Here is a 10,732-nt window from a genome sequence, read left to right as displayed (position 1 = left end):
ACTTTGCCTAATGTGGGTGAACGTTTGTCCTTGTCGACGAGTCGCACTGAACTTGTTCAACCAATAATTGCAGGAACTAAATAGGCTATCTGTGTTGTTGGGAACACAATTTCCTTCTGTGATTCTTCCAATCGTGCATCCTTAAAGCGTCCACACAATGTTGTTTTATTTGTGTATTTAATTTGCATACGGCTTGTACTACGCATTCTTGAACTTGCGACATGGAATTTAACCAAAATGAGATCTTGAGTGGAGGCACTCATAAAATTCAAATTCGCGAAAGCTTCAGTGGTCTGTAAGAGTTTGCTTTTGGTCAGATTTTTACACCTAAATCAATGGTGTAGCGTGTAGGTATATACATTTTGTTACAACTTAAAGCTACACAACATTTTAACACTTAAGGTTTGCATTAAAGCTTAGCACCAGCGGATTGTTTAGGTATCGACATTTCCAACAGTATTGTTTAAACCTTCAAAAACTGTGAATACAACCTGACCTTAAAAAAGAATAAAATAATCCAAAATCTTCATTACACATCTTAAACTAGAGAACATCTAACACAATTACCTCCCTGATACTGCAAAATATAGCTGTTTAAAACTTCGGGAATAAGAATATCAATATCAATATCGCAGTCCATCCCTCAGATATGGATCAGGGAGAGAGGAGGATCCGTACAGTCACCCCACAGTTATGGATCAACTAAGGGCCATTTTTCAGAAAAATATATGATTAAAAAACATGGTGACGCTGTACAAATTGAAATTACCTTCCTGACACTGCAGAATATAGTTGTTTTTGTGAATACAGCTCAAAATTCGCGGTTATTTACCAAAGAGTGTCGATTTCAATAGAAATTCCAAACGATGTCCACCCACAGATGTGGATCAGTGGAAGAGGCAGATCCCTATTATGGATCAAATCGACTCATATTATGGATCAGAACACTATAAAAGCAATTTAACTGCAGAGTAAACGAATTGTGTGTTAGTGATAGCATACGTTATGGCGTTTATTTTGGAATCGTCTTATCATTGATTCATAACTGTGGTATGGGTTTCAATACCCCACAGTTATGAATCAACGCTTCTGGGAATACGGTTGACATTTTATTTACTACGGACGGAAAAAAATATTTCAGCATATTATGATTGAATGCGATGCTATACAGATTTATGATTAACGTAGGTAAAATGTGTTCGGCAAAATTGCACCTGTATATGATGAGACATTCCCATTTTAATCCAACTCTGATCCATATCTGTGTGCTATCCATAACTGTGGGGTGACCAGCGTTGCCAACCTTCCAGATTTGTCTGGAATATTCCAGATTTTCGAGGCCCCATTTTACAAAAATCTGGAAGATCCAGATAAAATTTGAAATGAATTTGTAAGGTTTTGTAAATAATTTGTAAGGTTCTCCATAAACGATATAAGCAATGCAGACTTTTCCAGACAAATTTTTAAAATCTCCCAGATTTTTGAAAAATTGACTTGGCATCCCTTGGGTGACTGTACTATGGATCAAATCGATTCATATTATGGATCAGAACACTATAACAGCAATTTATTTGCGAAGTAAACGAATGGTGTATTAGTGAAAGCATACGTTTGGCGGTTCTTTCGTAACCGTTTTATCTTTGATTCATAACAGGTTTTCAATGTCCCACAGTTACGAATCTATGCTTCAAGGAATATGGTTGACAATTTATTTCCTATGAACGGCAAAAATATGCTTTTTGTAATTGATTGCAATGCCGTATACAGTTGTGTTCAGAATAATAGTAGTGAAAGCCGATTTTCATACAAAATGCTCAACTTTGGCATGCTGTAACTTTGATTCCATATGAGCAATCGGCATGAAATTTTGGCAGTGAACTACAAATATGCTCAATTTCATTATCACAAAATTTGAAATTTTTCACACTACCGGCTAAAAAGTTAAGCACCAGGTGAAATCGCTCAAAATAATAGTAGTTTTAATAATTTAAATATCTGCTGTATTTTGAGTTTTAGAATTTTTCTTTACACATCGTTTCAACCATTTCCACCCAAGCTTCAAATGTATAGACAATACAAATTTTTATCAAATTGTTGCTGAACAAAAATTTACAAAAGAAAAACTAATATTATTTTGAGCGATTTCACCTGGTGCTTAACTTTTTAGCGAGTAGTGTGAAAATTTTCAAATTTTGTGATAATGAATTTGAGCATATTTGTAGTTCACTGCCAAAATTTCATGCCGATTGCTCATATGGAAACAAAGTTACAGCATGCCAAAGTTGAGCATTTTGTATGAAAATCGGCTTTCACTACTATTATTCTGAACACAACTGTATATTTATGGTTCACGTAGGTAATGCTATGTTCAGACTACCGAGTTGTATTATGATACAAGCAGTTTTCGTGATATTGGGCCAATATCATGTTTCTGGAACGTGATATTTCCATACATTTTTGACAGTTCCAATATCACCTTTTGAAGATGATATTTCTAATATCATTATACAAAACTGCTCGAAATTGTCATTGCAATTTTCTCATGAATCTCCTATAATTTTTCGGAGTTTCCTTTGGAATTCCTTTCATAATTTCCCTTGAAATTTTCTTTGGAATTTCCTTCTGGAATTTCGTCTACAATTTTCTTCGAAATTTACTATTGAATTGCTTCGAAGTTTCGTACTGATTTTTTTTTTTTTGGGGATTTCTTTTAAAATTATCTCCGAAAATTCCTTCGAAATTCCTTTCAGAATTCCCTTTGGAATTCCTTCCACGTTTCCTTTGAAATTTCCTTCGAAATTTGCCCTTCAGAATTTTCTCAGTATTCCTTTCTGTAATTTCTTCGGAATTTCCATTTAAATTTCCTAAGAAATTTTCTTCGGAATTTCCAATGAAATTTCCTTTGGAATTTCCATCGAAATTTCCTCATAAATTTTCTTCGGAATTTTCTTAATATATTCCGGATTTCCCTTGAAATTTCCTTTGGAGTTTTCTTCTGGAATTTTCTTTGAAAAAACATGGGGACTGCCTTTGAAAATTCGTTTGGGAATTAATTTGGAATTTTCTTTGGAATTTCCTTCGCATTTTTCTTTGGCATTTCTTTTAAGGGCTTCTTTAAGATTTTTCTTCGGAATTTCATGGAACTACCTTCAAAAATTCCTTCGGAATTTATTTGTAATTTATTCATGAACTTTCTTCGGATTTTCTTTCCAATTTCCTTCGAAAACGTTTTTGACAGTTACTTCCTTTGGAATTCTCTTCAGAATTTCTTTTGGAATTCCCATTGAAATTTTCTTCAAAATTTTCTTTTAGCGTTTTTTTTCGGATTTTTTGACGTTGGATAACGTCTTACGGCAACATACTGGGGTACAATTTCGAAAAACGAAAAATCGCTCGCGTCACGAAAAGTGGTTAGATTTTGACTGTTAATAACTTACTAATGCCCGGATAGATTTTCTAGATTCTTGCACCAATCGATTGGAAATCTTTCTACGAATCTACTCCAACAATGAAAACTATTGATTCTCATGGCTAAACTATTGAAAAATTGAGAAATATCGAAGCATGTCTTATTTTTCGAAGAAAAGCACATTTTTCCTGTGTATTCCTGACACAGACATCATTGAGAGATATCTTAGCCACTTTCGTCTTTCGAAGGGAAACGCCCCTTTCGGTCTTCTTCTTACTTCTCTTTATTATCTCGTGTTCAGTCGAAGCCAATCAAATTCCACTTCACGCGCACGCGCACGACCGCATTTTAATTCAATCGTCTTCGGTAATCTTTTGGTGTGTTTCTGTCTAAGAATGGAATGAAAACCCAGTTCGATGGATTGTGACTACCACCAACCGTCCTTATCAGGACGACAATTTAATTTTGAAAGAGAGTTATGAGAATTTTACACCGTGAAGAGCGACATTACTGGTGAATGGATGTGATGGATTCATATTTCGATCAGTCATTTGCCACATGCATGCCAAAGCAATCAGTATAAACTTGTCGAATTGAAAGCTAAAACTTATCAGCAACAGCTTTGTTGATGATTTGATTTGGTAAGAAATTGTCGATCGAAACCAAATAAGCGCATAGAGAAAACTGCAAAAATGCTACCGCCGCCCGACGGGAACCTAGCTAAAACTTTGTTTGCCGTTGAAAAACTAATCATCCGAAATTTAAATTGGTAATTAAATAAATTAATTAATTAATAATAGGTGAAATATCTTAAGCCGTAACTCTTTTACGTGGAATACATTGTTGTGGCTCTGAAAAGGGCCGTTTTGCTTGAAATTGCGTCCTAATTCAATTTAAACTCGTTCGCCACGGATACGACGAGCCAGCTAGAAGGCCTTCGGCATGATGGTGACACGCTTGGCGTGGATCGCGCACATGTTAGTACCCTCAAAGATAGGCCTCGCTCGCTTCCTGCTGGGCCATGACGCCAAGCTGTGTAATCGCAAATCGGTCTTGAAGTCCTGAGCGATTTCACGGACCAGGCGCTGGAAATACAACTTGTCGATCAGCAGCTCCGTAGAATTCTGGTAGCGACGGATCTCACGCAGAGCGACCGTTCCTGGCCGATAGCGATACGGCTTCTTGACTCCTCCGGTGGCTGGGGCGCTCTTGCGAGCGACTTTCGTGACCGGCTGCTTGCGAGGGGCTACTTTCCAGCCATCGTCGTAGTAGTGTTCTCTGGACGGATTGAAACAAACGAATGATTGAATTTGCGCGGCTGCCGGTCCCTTTTATGACCTTCTCTTGCGAGCGAGCGAGACGAACAGTGAACAGCGAGCGAGCAAGAAGAATTCATCCATCGCGTACCGCATAAAAGCAGCCGAGCCGGCGGCCGAGCATCAGTTTTGTTACAATCGTTGCCGAAGTTAGACCGGCCTCGGAAAAGGAAGCGCCAAGCGTGACAACATCCAGTGCATCATCACCAAGCCCGCCATCCGCCGTCTGGCTCGCCGTGGCGACGTCAATCGTACCTCCGGTCTCATCTACGAGGAAACCCGCGGTGTGCTGAGCTGAAGTCATCCAGAATTCTGTCGGCTACGCTCTGAAGTGGCAGGGCCATACGCTGTACAGATTTGGAAGCTAAATCGTCCCCATCACCGACAGCAAAACTACCACTGAATTCACAAAACCTGAGCATGAAATGGCGATCGACGATATCCTCACCCAACCGTCCTTTTCAGGACGACAATTTAATTTGGAAAGAGTTTCGAAAATATTTCACGCAACATTATTGGCAATAGTCACAGCAACAGAACTGTCGGTGAATCAAAAATAATAGTTTTGGTGAAATTTTTAGTGATTTGCGGTAAACATTTTACCAAAATCAGTAAAATTCCAACAATATCTACAAATTTTGTTTACCGAACGTTCCGCTGCTGAGTTATTATCGAAATTCGTGACTCACCCTTAGTGTGTGGACAAGAAAACCAGCATCAATAATTTACAATCATTAAGGTGAAGAAGAATCGAAGCCAAACCTCAAATTTTCAAGAGCACGGATCTGGAGAACCGAAAACCCGTTTGAGCTGAAAACTTAATCGATTGGTCACCACCAGCGAGTGACCAATCGATTATGTTTTCAGCTTAAACGTATGTATTGAAAATTTGAGGTTTGGCTTCGATTCATCTTCACCTTAAGCTGCTGCAAATCCAGTGTCCGGTTTGTGAAATCGCTGGCTACGAGATGGCTGAAGAAAATCAGCTCAAGCCGCTTGTTCAAGCGCCCATCATCATCGCCACCGCAAATCTTATCGGGCGAGGAGGATTTCAACCTGTTCGCTGGCAAAATGTGTCCGCGTTACTCGATTCTCACAGTTCAATCGGCCCTTTTCAGTGCCAACAAATGTGTCCTAAAGAGTTATTTGTGTAATATTTGCTAATGTGTTTACCATATTCTTACATTTATTCATCTCGTAGCATCATACAATATCTGATTAGTTATGAATAATTGACAAAACGACAAATCGAGAATGTTTCCGAGTCGTGCTGTCGGAATGCAATAAATATATTTTCTATTGTTAAGGAATGATTCAAATATTACATAACCCAAAATGTGCCAGTTCTAGACCCCCTCCTTCCCCACGTAACAACTTTTGTATGGAAGATTTAAATTGTGTATAAGGGCTGTAACACTATGGAAGACCCTCTCCCTCCCCCTGTGACGTAACGATATATTTGAACGATAAGGCCTGATGTCGTCACTGCGTTCGCATGTTTTCCAATCTCCGTTGTGATGCGCCGTCATTGCCAAAGCCAAGATAAAATTTTCCTCAGTACCGCCAGATGCAATTTCTTCTTAGCAGACGCAAAAGTTATCTTCTTTTTTTGACGTTGGATAACGTCTTACGGCAACATATGGGGGTACAATTCAGAAAAACGAAAAATTGAGCATGTAACGAAAAATGGTCAGGTTTTGACCGCTAATAACTCAGTCATTTATCGATAGATTTTCAATATTTATCCATGAATCGATTGGAAATTTATCTACGCGTCGATCCAAATGGAGGACACTATTGATTATTAGCAACAAACTATTGAAATATCGTAAAACGTTGACCCCTTTCTTATCTAACCAATCACGTTCAAGCACATTTTTCGGTTCCGCTTCCCACTATAAAAGCGCACCGCACCCTGCTTCTTCCCTCATTCTTCTTTTTGCCGTCAGACTGTGAACACGGTCGGCGAGCAAATTTCGAGAGTCATTCGCGTCCTCAGTTCAGTTTTCAATAGGACGCGAATACAACACGCATTAGAACCGAAGAACCACGCATTTCGGAGCCGCAGCAACTGAAGCCGCTCATTTGAGTGCACCAGCCAGCATAATCGTTTTCGGCCAGAAATCGTCGCTACCAGCCAGTGCTCCGCTGTCATTGCCATGCGGGAGGCTAGCGCGGTCATTCTGGTTCATTAGATCGAGCGGCACAGCCGTCACCGTCCGTGTAATATTCCCTAATTTGTTCGAGATGGCTGAAGAAAATCGACCAAAGCCGCTTGTTGAAGCGCACATCGTCATCCGCACCGCTAATCTCATCGGGCGAGGAGGATTGAAACCAGTGCACCGTCAAAATATGTCCGTGTTACGCAAATTCAACAACTCAATCGGCCCTTTTGAGAGCCAACAAATGTGTTTTAAAGAGTTATTTGTATAATATTCCCTAATGTGTTTACCACATACTTGCTATAATCTCTTAATTCATCTCATAGCATCATACAATAATTGATTTATTACGAATAATTGACAATACGGCAATTTGGAGCTGTTTCCGAGGATGCTGCTGCAGTGCCGTCGGGTTGCAATAACAGCATAATGCTAATCTGTACATCCCTTACCCAGACATCAGTTTCATATAGCCTATTTCCCAGATAAGAAAACGAAGAATATGAAAGGAGGAGCATCATCTGCTATTCTAAGGGTATAAAGCATTCCTCCTTCGTTGAATCTGGTTTCATTCTGTTTTCGCTTTCGAGCTGGTAAGAGCTCCTCCAAACCTGCTCAGCTCCTCGCCACCAGAGGCAAGCTGTTGTACGAGATGGCTGAAGAAAATCGACCAAAGCCGCTTGTTGAAGCGCACATCGTCATCCGCACCGCAAATCTCATCGGGCGAGGAGGATTGAAACCAGTGCGCCGTCAAAATGTGTCCGTGTTACGCAAATTCAACAATTCAATCGGCCCTTTTGAGAGCCAACAAATGTGTTTTAAAGAGTTGATTGTGTAATATTCCCTAATTCGTTCGAGATGGCTGAAGAAAATCGACCAAAGCCGCTTGTTGAAGCGCACATCGTCATCCGCACCGCTAATCTCATCGGGCGAGAAGGATTGAAACCAGTGCACCGTCAAAATATGTCCGTGTTACGCAAATTCAACAACTCAATCGGCCCTTTTAAGAGCCAACAAATGTGTTTTAAAGAGTTATTTGTATAATATTCCCTAATGTGTTTACCACATACTTGCTATAATCTCTTAATTCATCTCATAGCATCATACAATAATTGATTTATTACGAATAATTGACAATACGGCAATTTGAAGCTGTTTCCGAGGATGCTGCTGCAGTGCCGTCGGGTTGCAATAACAGCATAATGCTAATCTGTACATCCCTTACCCAGACATCAGTTTCATATAGCCTATTTCCCAGATAAGAAAACGAAGAATATGAAAGGAGGAGCATCATCTGCTATTCTAAGGGTATAAAGCATTCCTCCTTCGTTGAATCTGGTTTCATTCTGTTTTCGCTTTCGAGCTGGTAAGAGCTCCTCCAAACCTGCTCAGCTCCTCGCCACCAGAGGCAAGCTGTTGTACGAGATGGCTGAAGAAAATCGACCAAAGCCGCTTGTTGAAGCGCACATCGTCATCCGCACCGCAAATCTCATCGGGCGAGGATTGAAACCAGTGCGCCGTCAAAATGTGTCCGTGTTACGCAAATTCAACAATTCATCAATCGGCCCTTTTGAGAGCCAACAAATGTGTTTTAAAGAGTTGATTGTGTAATATTCCCTAATTTCCCCTTTTCAGGGCCACAAAATCAATGAAAAGAGTTATTTTGAATTAATACATTTGAAAAACAATTCTTCAATATAATCTCCCAAGCTTCTGAATACATGTAAAGTGATTATTTTGTATTAACACAAAATAATAACACACAATGTCTATAATAAATCAGAATTGACATGCAACAAATAGTGTGAAAATTAATTGGATTTTTAGCAAAAGAAATGTTTCATAAGTTTGTGACTGTCTCAAGCCAGCAAATAGAAGAAGCTAACGTTATCCAACGTCAACTTGGCGGTCGTATCTCGGAAACAACCTCTTACTTTTTTTTTTAATTTTCCTTTGGATTTTGGATTTTCTTTGGAATTTCCTTCAGAATTTGCTCTGGAATTACCTTCGAAATTTCCTTTGAAATTAACACAGGAATTTCCTATGAAATTTCGTTCGGAAATTCGTTTGGAATTTCGTTCGGAGTTTTCGTTAGAATTTCCTCTGGCGATTTATTCTAGAATTCCCTTAAAAATTTCTTGGAACTACCTTCGAAAAAACCTTCGGAATATCCTTTGGAATTTCCTTCGAAGTTTCCTTTTGTAATTCGCCTTCAAATTTTTTTTCAAAATTTCCTCATTTGATATTTCTTTCGGAAGTTCATCCAGAGAGTCCATCAAGGAAGTACCTTCAACTTCAGTAATTTTTCTGGAACTCCTTTAGAATTTATTCTGAATATCCACTCATTGCTTTCTACTTGAAGTTCCTCCACAAATTTGTCTGGATGTTCCAGGAAAATGCTTAGGATTTCCTTCAGATATTTCTTCTTGGGTTTATCCATAATTTTTTTCATGAATTACTCTAGGGATTCCCGTCAACTTTCCTTAAGAAATCCCTCTGCCATTCTTCAAGAAATTTCTACAGGAATTATGCCAGAAATTATTCCAAAAATACTTCATATTTGCTCCGTAAATACTCCTTCAGGATTTAAACAGGGAATTCCTTCAAGAACTTCTCCTAAAATTTCGCAGTGTTTTTTTAACCGTTCTTTGGAATTTGACCAGAAGGAAACTCCTGGATGAAACCCTAGACCATTTTCTTGGAAAAATTTCCAAGAAAATTTCCGATGGAAGATCCTCCGAAAAACTAGAGGAATTCCGAAAAAATCTAATGGATATTCCAAAGGGAAATTCAAAGAAAAATCCGAAGGAGATGTTCTCATGAAAGTTGCAATAGGAAATTTCAATGGAAATGCCGAAGGAAATAACGAAGAAAATTACAAAATAAATTCCACAGGATGATCAAAAGTAAAGAGAAATTTGAAAGGAAAGAAATTTTAACGTTAATTCTGAAGGAAGTTCCAAAGAAATTCTGAAGAAAATTCCAAAGGAAAATACAAAGGAAATTCCGAAGAATATTCTAAAACCTCCGAGGCAAATTTCGAAGGAAATGCCGAAGAAAATTCCTATGTAAATTCCGATGGAAATGCCAAAGCATTTTTGTGAACACAAACTTTTTTGATCTATTTGCAAGATGCTACAACTTTGCCAAACTCTTCATAGCTGTACATGTTACTAATCTTTCGTAACTTTTTACTTACTGAAATTTTCAACACATCCAACAAATTGCGACTTCGATGCATCAGACGTTTCGTCCGAATATTCACTGAATTTGATTGCCTCTACGAATAAAAGAGTGAACATGTAAAAATTAGACTTCCTGTAAGATTTGGTGTTGCTCAAGGCAGCATTTTGGGACCAATATCATATAATATGTTCACATCTACCTTACCTGAGCTACATCAGTAGGTGAATTCCGGCGCACATTTTCTTCGAAGAGAAGAAATTTTCTTCCATAATCCACCAACAAGAAAATTTTCTTATCTTCGAAGAAAATACGCGCCGGAATTCGCCTACAGGGATGTTAAAAATATTTGTTTGCGGATGGCACATGCCTCTCCGCTAAAGGACGAAGCCCACATGTCATCTGCAGTAGATTGCAAAAATATGTTTTTTTTTTCACTAATGGAAAATTTCGCCGAATGCTTCTAAAACTCAATTAAAAATGCTCCCACATAAACCAAATGTTCTTTATTTCTTCAAGTAGACATGTTGTCACGATGAGAGGGGTTGCAATAAATTGGTCAGAGGACTCATTGTGGATGAAAATGTAACTTCCTAAAATCACATTAAGGATGAATGCCATAAGAAACAAATTTATGAGTTGTCTGTAATACTCATTAACAG

At 38.6% G+C, this 10,732-nt stretch overlaps 1 pseudogene; it reads right to left on the bottom strand.

Moving 5' to 3' along the window:
• Nucleotides 1-4,314: 4,314 nt before the first annotated feature.
• Nucleotides 4,315-4,650, bottom strand: LOC110676995 (annotated as a pseudogene).
• Between the last annotated feature and the right edge of the window lie 6,082 nt (nt 4,651-10,732).

Source organism: Aedes aegypti, chromosome 2 (assembly GCF_002204515.2).
Source record: "Aedes aegypti strain LVP_AGWG chromosome 2, AaegL5.0 Primary Assembly, whole genome shotgun sequence".
NCBI classification, from domain to species: Eukaryota; Metazoa; Arthropoda; class Insecta; order Diptera; family Culicidae; genus Aedes; species Aedes aegypti.
The sequence above is the reverse complement of the archived record's forward strand: the minus strand, read 5'-3'. Positions and strand labels throughout refer to the sequence as shown.